The sequence below is a fragment of the Macaca nemestrina genome, chromosome 15 (genome assembly GCF_043159975.1).
Source record: "Macaca nemestrina isolate mMacNem1 chromosome 15, mMacNem.hap1, whole genome shotgun sequence".
Classification (NCBI taxonomy): Eukaryota; Metazoa; Chordata; class Mammalia; order Primates; family Cercopithecidae; genus Macaca; species Macaca nemestrina.
In genome coordinates this window covers 86,257,026-86,265,282 of record NC_092139.1, presented here as the reverse complement: position 1 = coordinate 86,265,282, position 8,257 = coordinate 86,257,026, and the positions used below count along the sequence as shown (strand labels likewise).

The 8,257-nt window shown below is 62.6% G+C and overlaps 1 long non-coding RNA gene across 1 annotated transcript; it reads left to right on the top strand.

Moving 5' to 3' along the window:
- The first annotated feature begins 541 nt into the window (after positions 1–541).
- Positions 542–7,285, top strand: LOC139358663 (uncharacterized). The gene is made up of 3 exons (XR_011613887.1): positions 542–2,563; positions 2,649–3,093; positions 3,986–7,285. It is a non-coding gene; the product is annotated as an uncharacterized lncRNA (long non-coding RNA).
- Positions 7,286–8,257: the final 972 nt, after the last annotated feature.

The following is an 8,257-nucleotide window of genomic DNA, read 5'->3' as shown; positions in this document are numbered from 1 at the left end:
CCACCCTACCAAGAGCATCCTCCACCTACTCTTCACGCGGGCCCCATAGCAGCTGAGGCAGGGGATCTGGCGGGCGGGCCAGTGTAGACACGGCCTAGAGGCTCACCTTCCATGTCTCTGGTGACCGTGCTGAAGTGCATCCCGGTCGGGGACCCTGGCAGCCAGCGAAGCTTCACCCGGTCGGAGGACCCCGAGCCCTGGTGGGCGGTGCGCTCCGCTGCCTGGGCTGCAACGAGAGAGGCGATGCTGAACGCACTGGCCCGGGGAGACAGCGGGCTCCGCGCGTCCATAGGCGCCCGGCGGCCTGGCCGGCGCCGCCTTCCACTGCGTGTGCCCAGCCTCACCGCGCCCAGCCCAGCCCACGAAGCCCGGGGGCGGGGGCCTGTGGTGCCACTCACAGCCCGGGGCCCTTGGCCCAGAGGATTATGGCGTCATGGGCCCCCCACTTGGGGTTGGTAGCAGCGGAGGGGCCCAAACGGGTGGAGCACCCTGGAAGTACAGGGCCCTCCTGCTTTCCAAGCTCCCTGCCCCTTTCGTCCGTTCCCAGGGACCTCCATGACCAACGCCCCTTGAACATCCCGTTGCTCCTGCAAAGGCACGGCTTTCCTCTGTACAGCGAAGCCACCATCAGCTTCTACAGCCCCCCGAGGAGAGGTGTCTATACCAGCAGCACCCAGCCCTAGCCCGAGGTGGCAGGGCACCCATGAAGCACCCAGTGGCTGCTGGGGCCCAGCCCTGCCCCTGCCCTTGGCCCCTCCCGCCTCCACCTCCTCCCTGGCTGCCCCTGCACCTGGGTGAGGAGAGGGCAGCTTGGGCTCTCACACCGGCCACTGGCAGGAGCCCCAGGGCCACAGCGTCCTCTGTTCCTCGGCGCAACAGGATAGGACCCAACCCAGTAAATGCCCAACAGCCCCCTGAAGTTGGCTCACTATCGTCGCTGGAGACCCCAGCGGAGGGACGCTGCCCAGGCTGCGCAGCCCAGGAGCCCAAGCGTCACGCGCACTTGCGCGCACCGCCCGCCTCTGGCCAGGACGCTTATACATCCGGAGGGTGGGCAGTGCCCGCTCCTCCGACCTCCCTGCGCACCGGCCGGGTGCAGGGAGGGCCGGGGGCGGGGCCTGGCCAGCCGAGGGAGCCGAGGACACGAGGACATGTTGGAGAACTTCAGGCCACTGGATCTGATGCTGCCCCTCGGCACCCAGCAGCCAGCCTGCCTTCCGGGAGAAGCTCTGTGGCGCGACCAGGCTGGGCAGAGTGAGGCCAAGGCCCGCCCCTCAGCCTGGTTTCTAGGCCCAGGCATCCCATACGCCAAGGCCTGACTTGGCCTGTGCATTCCCCCACCTACTGTATCCGGGGTCTCCTCTGACCAGTTCAGCGCACCCATGGCTTTCCTGTCCAGGGTCTCTCCAGCTGGGTGTCAACCCTGGAATCTCTGTGCCTTGCTGGAGCTAGTGCTGGTGGTCAGGGCCACGGTTTGCAAGGCCTGTCTGTATACAACCTCATCAAGTGTAGCCTTCACTTTCGTGTGCTTGGGATGCAAGTGAGAGGCAGGCAGCCTCTCCCAGATTTTTTAGGATCTCAGGGCCTCAGACCCTGGGCTGCAGAGGATGCTGGCTGGGAACTGGGAAGGCCCGGTAACTGGGGCTGGGGGACTGGGTGCCAGTAGGGAGGCTGGCCCTGGGACTGAGGTCCAGGAATGCATGTGAGTCCAGGGCCACAGCGGGTGAGTATATGAATAGTGCTGCCTGTCTGGGATGTGGTGTGTGTCACTGCCTGTATGGGGTGCCCCAGGTCCTGCCCCTCGCAGCCCCTGCCACCTGCAGCTGGAGCTTTGTGGGCCATGTCAGAAAAGGGAAGCTGTCCCCAGTGCATTTCTCTTGCCCTGAGTAGTCATTCTGGGCCATGACAGTGACAATGACTTGTGTCTCTCAGTGTCACTGAGGGGACCCAGGGACGGGTCCAGTGAGGAGTGCTGTGTGGGGATGGACCAGTTGGTTCCAGGCCCCTTTCCCTCTTCTCTGAGCAGGACCAGTCATTGCCCCTAGGAGCCGCTCCTGCGGGAAGCGACAGTCTTGCTGGAGGCAGGTGGGAAGGATGCTGGTGGCCACAGATTTGGTAGTGTTGCAGGAGACATGCCTATGTTGGCGGTCTGCACCCAGAGAGGCCTGGGTTGGTCGGTGGGGGTATGGGGGTGGGACTCCTGCATGTGCCCCAGCCTGTGGGTGTGCCCAAGCTTGTGTGCTGTGCACATCTGCACACACCTCAGGGCAGTGGCCAGATGTGGGGCCTGTGGGTGAGGCGAACACTGAGGACGGAGAAGTGAAAGTGAAAAACCCTGGGGCCTCCTGGAGACTCTGGGTCAGCCCCTCAAGGATCGGTCTAGAGGTCCCCAGACCTCTGCGCCTGAGGTATGTAGGGAGGAGCAGAGTCCTTCCAGCCCCCATTAACCCCTTAGTGCCTGAGCAGGACCTGAAGGCAGGCGGGGGCGGCCAGCGCCACACAGCAAAGAAGAGGCCGTCAGGGTGGAGGAAACCCTGGTCAACCAGAAGGGCGACGGGAAGAGGTGAGGGGCTCCACCCAGCCCAGCTCCGTCGCCGACCCTGCCCCGCCGGCTGCCTATACTCACTCGCTCGATTTCGGACCCCCAGACACCGCTGCTCAACGCTGGGACCCTCGGGAGCCCTCGGCTAAAGGGGCCCGGAAGCCCTCGAAGCGCGAGGCCGTCTGAGCCTCCAGCTGGAGCCGCCGCCTCCACCGCCCAGCGAGATAGGGCTCCTCCGATACTCCCTCCCGCCTAGGGCACCACCCCGCTGCGCTCCGCGGCCCCGCCACCCATCCTCCCTCTTCACCTGCCACCACCCCACCCGCCGTGCCCTCCCGCAGCCCGGAGGGAGAGCACCGGTCGGGTGGCCCTAGCCCCGCACATGCGGGTTTCGCGCGCGAACTCAGCGCCTCGGCACGGCCCGCGGCAAGTGTTCCACCCTCACCTGGCCCGGCCGCGGTTCCCTTCCTCCTCGCTCCCCCTGCCGGCCGCACCTCCACTGCCGCGCGATAGGAGGCCTGACTGGGAGCTCCCTTGCGTGGATCAGGAAGGTGAGGCGCGGGTGAGGGTCGCCGGGTCTGATTCCTCGGGGCTCGATGCAAGGCTAGGGCCTGGGCTGAGACGTCTGCTCTGCATGCCATGAACAGTGAAGACAAGACCCCCATTTCTCCCAGAGCAGGGTGCGAGGTGGGAGCTATGATACCATTTTACAGCCCGGAAAACCGAAGCTTGGCTTCCAGTCGCGGGGGGTAGGTAAGGGGTGGGGAGCAGAGGTTTGGCTGAGTGCAGGAGGCTGGAGGGATGGATGCGACCCAGGATACGCGGCGGCCTTTGCTGTCTGGGCTGCACCTCAGCGCTGCCCCAAGGGAGTCTAGTGTGCTGAGACTGGCCCCCCACCCCCGTCTTCGTACTTGTGGGTGAAGCAAGCCCTAATTCCAGAAGTGTTTTCCCCAGCGCAGGTAGGCTGCCTCTGGAGAATTGTGGCCGCCCATCTGTCCGCCCAGTTCCGCCTCCCCTGGGCACACGTGGCTCCCTCAGGGGAGCCTCCAGACAGGCTCCGTCAGGCCCACCCAGCAGGACCCCCTTCCCCACCTCCTGTCCATAAAGGCACAGTACCTCCCCACCGCTCAGAATTCTGAGTGCGGCTGGGTTGCCGCACACCCTCCTGCAGCCCCCGTGCGTCCCTGGTGGGCAGACAGTATACCAGGATCTTTGGGCTGAGCTGGGTTTCCCAGGCAAGTTGCGCTCCCAGCATTGGTCCCAGACCACTTGGGGCAAATATACACAAAGAAGGGACCGGTCGGAGGTTCGAAGTCCGCTGGGGACTCCTCCTCTAGGCCTCAGAGTATGGAGAGAGCAGAATCCGGCTCCCCCGCAACCCCCACCGTGCAAAGGGAAGCACTGAGGAGCCGGGCTTTACTTGACCCTGCTAATTCGTTTCAGGATGGACCGCCTGGAATTGCTTACAGCGCCTGCTTGGACACCGCCTCGGGGGTCTCGAGGAAAGCCCACCGCCAGGAGCTGCCCTCACCATCCTCCCTGCCGCCATCAGTCGCTCTGCCCCAGGGCCCCAGAGAAGGGCAGGCAGCTGGGGGCCCAAACTTCGCCGGAGCCGGGACAGGCCCGCGCGCCCAGAGGCTCTGCCCTCTCCTCCCGGCTCCACTCCCACCTCTTGACTCCCAGCCCTCTGCCACAGGCGCCAACACAGCAGCCTTGGCGCTCCCCAATCGTCCCTCTATCCCACGAAAGTGCTTGGCCCACAACACTGGCAAACGCGACACTGCGGGTGACCCTAGTGGGCGTGGACGAGCCAAGACCCCAAACCTGGGAGGCAGGCTGGTGGGGCCACATGCCAGGGTTGCCCACGGGGCCGCTGACCTGTGGCCGCGGATCCTTAGTCACATCCCAGCCTCGGAGCCGCGGAGTGGGGAGAAGAACCTCGGGCAGGGATAGCGGGGGAGGAGCAGGAGCAGGAGCGGGAGCAGGCACGGGCTCGGCGGTCTGCATCAAAACCGGGGTCGGACATTCAGTCCTGCATGCGGAGGCACTGGCAGGAGTGCTGTCTGCCCCAGTGCATAGGCAGTGGGCTTACAGCCCCTGGGGAGGGTGCTGAGTTAGAACTGGGGGGCTGTGGGGACTCCTGGAGTGGAGTGGCCCAAGCCAGAGCCAGAATGGGGGCCAGGTCTGCCTCCAGGGAGTCCAGGGAGGGCTGGAGACAGAAGCAGTTTCCTACCCTGCCTGCCAGGGCAGGGCACGTTTGGGTCCACTGCCAGATCTCCTGTGCCACCGCAGACACTGCCTACGATGAGGGAGGATGCTGTTCCTGTTACCCAGCCTGGGGTCTCCATGGGAGTCCTCCCCAACCTGTGGCTTAGGTGGTCCCACTGCTCCTTGACCTTGCCCTCCCTGGGCTCCTCTCCTCCCTAGTGCCCGCCTCCTGACATGGAAGTCCCCACCAAGCCCGTCCCCACCAAGCCCATCCCCACGTGTCCTTGGCATTGGGCCTTTACTCAAACTGCTAGGGTGGTGGGTTACTGTGGCTGGTTCCAAGCTCTGCGGGGTGTGCCAGACAGCAGACAGGAACCCTGCCCAGGAGCTCCAGGCCTGCAGCCAGGTTCCCAGGAAGGGGCCCAGGGCTTCGAGGCGGTGTCCCTGTGAGCCTGGTCAGGCAGCTGACCACATAGCTGGCAAAGGCCTGGGAGTTAGACACAGCCTGGTGTGCACACCTTGTGGCTGGGAGGACACTGGACAGGATGATAGGAGATGTGGCCCTCTCACCCCGCAAAGGGCATTCCCTGGGACTCTTCCTAGGCCCCAACGCCACCTGCTCCCTGGTCCCAGAGCAGGGTCTGATCCACTTCAGAGTCCTAGTGCCTGGACCCTAGGGGACAAATAATTACAGGATGGACAAAGAGAACAGCGAGACCCTAAGAGAGGCAGACATAGGAGGGGGTAACGGGTGGAGAGAAGACTGGACAGGGAGGCACACAGCCCTGTGACACTAGCCTCCTCCCAGCTGGGAGGGGACAGGTCAGGGTCTGCACAGCCAGCCGCATACAGCTGACCCCCAACCTCCTGTCACCAGGCCTAGCTGTCCCCCTGCAATTATGGGTGCAGTGTTCTGGGCCAAGTTCCCAGGAGGACAGATGTGGGGAGATGATGAGAGGGATGGCTGGGCCGGATGGGTGATGGCACCCTCTGTCCCCCGACCTCGCCAGGCACCAGGACTCCCTGCAGACTGGAAGTTCCCACAACTCCAGAACAAACAAACAAACAGACAGACTGATGGACAGCCCAGCCCTGGACCCCTCTCCAATTTCTGAGGCTGTTGATTTAGCTGCCCACTTGGTGGGAGGACCTAGCCACATGGGGAGCTGGCTGTCCATCTGTCTGTCCATCTCCTGGCCACACTAGCCCCTCCACCCCAGGTGCAGCTAGGCAGAGGTGAGGTTCTGAGACCCTGGATGACCTGTATGCAGGCTGCTGAGGTGGCTGGATCTCAGCCTGGGGGGCTAGCTGAGGAACCAGTCCCTGCTAGCCCCCTTCCCCTCTGTGGCCCCAGCAGGGGGAGCCACACTTGCCAGGGGAAGGGACTTGTCCCAAAAGACCCTGGAGGAGTGTTGGCTGAGGGTGAGTGGCCAGAAGATGGACACGTGCAGACACGCCCCTCCAGTTCCTCTGGGCAGCAAGTAACCCTGACTGGACAATAGCTCCCACTTGCCCATGTTCAAGGACCCACACCACCACGTGCACACACACTCACGAGCATGGGCATGAGTGCATGTGTGTGTTCACACCATGTTCCTACTCAGGCACACATACATGGGAGTGTGGGCACATATGCCTACACATGTGAGCATATCAATATTTGACCGTGGGTACATGTGTCCACATGCACACAACGGACACACAGAAGTGAGCATGGGCACACACAGGCACACTGCATGCAGACACATGGACTGGGCCCGGACGCACACACGCACACTGTACACCTGCAGACACGTGAGCATGGGCACTCTCCATGTACACAAACGTGAGCACGGGCATGCATGCACCTCTGTACATACACAGACACACGTGAGCATGGACACACACGTGCACGTAGCAAACACCAACACAGACACCAGTGTGGGAGAGTGTGCACGCACCGGCATGTGTAGCAGACATACCTACAGGCACACACATGTGCAGGCTTGTCCCTCACAGTGACCGCTGTAACCCTTCTGTAATAATGATGATGCTCACATGCGCCTTGGGTTGACTTGAGTTGGGTGAAGCACTGTGGAAGCTTGCTGCTGCGTGAGGAAGGAGGAGTGCAATATTTCAGGCCTCTCCTGCTGGGTCGTTCGTGAAGGGGATGTACTCGATGATGGTGTCTGACAGGCCAGGCTGCTTCCTTGGACATTGATACTGGAAAAGACTCTCAAGACAAGATCGCTCTACAGGGAACCTTCTGGGTGGAACTCCCTGGGAGGCCACTTTCCATGCTCAGACCCCAACCCTGAATCCTGCTTGGTGGTGAATGAGCCCCGGGAAGCTCTGAGAAGGAAGGCTCTGGGGACAAGGCCAGAGGCAATGAGGAATGACAGCTAAGCCGGTGACCTCAGCACCTTTGTTAATGGGTCCTAACGAGGCCATGCCCCCATAAACATTGGATATGTCGTATCTCTCTTTAAAGATGCTCTAAGCATTTAAAGTAATCAAATATATCACACTTGCAGTTTTCATTAAATGCTCAATTGATTCAAGGGGTCCATACTGTCACTGTGACAGTGACTGCTGGGTGACTGCTGGGAGAGACTGTGTGGAAATCCCATCTCAGTGCAGGGGAGGACTGGCCCCACACGCTGTGCCTCTCTGTCCACTCTGCTCCCTGGCCGAGTCCCCAAGGCTGTTGGATTGTCCCTGCTAGGGACCCAGGCTGCATTCGAGCCTCGCTGCCCACTGCTCTGGGCAGACCCTGCTCGTATCTCCCCCTGTGCCTGTGGGGGCTGACCTGAGGAGCCCTCACAGACCTGGGGCCAAAGGCAGGTGGGCTGCCCAGGCTGGGGCAGGCTTTGGGGAGTGTCCCCAGTGGGCGAGGCTCTAGCATGGGAACTCCTTTGCTGAGACCTGTGGAGGATCCCCAAGCCCACAGGCAGAGGGGGATCGGGGCCTGGAGAAGTTGGGAGCACAGGCAACTTTCCCTGGTAGGGGTGGCAATGCAGGGCTGGGGGCTGCCAACCCTGTCTGGTCTCCCACCTACCCAGGGGAAGGAGCTGGTGAGAAGGCTGGGAATATTTCATTTCAAAGGAGAACAGGACTCCTTCGGCAGGACCCCTGTACTCTGGACCCTTCTGCGCAGGGAGGAGCCAGGGTGGTGATGTCACCCAGTCTCAGGAGCTGGGTCCAGGAGCGAGACTCACCCTTCAGGGCTCTGTGTCTGGGAACACGCCCTGGCCTCTACAAGCCTTAGCGATGTTGTCTGAGAAGTGGGGAGAATGCTGCAGGCCCCATGGGTGGATGGAGCCATCCCATGTGGGCCCTCAATTGCAGCTCCCCTGTTGATGTCACCATTGTTGCTGCAGGGCCTCCTTGGGCCCCTCCCAGCCCCGCAGGTCCTCCCAGCACTGTGAGTAGGGGGGCTGTTGCCTCCATAGCCCCTGTGGAGCCTCCAGGCCTGGCATGAGATTTGGGGAGGGGGCATCCAAGCTGGACCCCCCAGGAGGCCCAGTT